Here is a 277-nt window from a genome sequence, read left to right as displayed (position 1 = left end):
ACAAACATAACATTAGCCATTAGCGTTGTTATTACCGTATCAGTACAACGAATCTTCACATTTATTTACTCACAGGATGACAAAATAATCTCCAACCAAAAGAGTTTTTTTTTTCCAGGCAGCTTTAATCAGATCAAACACACGCAATCGCCCACACACATGGCCACATTAATCTTGGCATTTTATAAGCGACAGGGTATCAGGTACCATAGAGACGGGCAGTGCAGGAGCTTCGACGCTCGGGAATTTGCTCACTGCTTCCTGTATTGGTTTGCTA

The sequence above is a fragment of the Penaeus monodon genome, chromosome 32 (genome assembly GCF_015228065.2).
Source record: "Penaeus monodon isolate SGIC_2016 chromosome 32, NSTDA_Pmon_1, whole genome shotgun sequence".
Lineage (NCBI taxonomy): Eukaryota > Metazoa > Arthropoda > Malacostraca > Decapoda > Penaeidae > Penaeus > Penaeus monodon.
Note: the sequence above shows the minus strand (reverse complement) of the source record.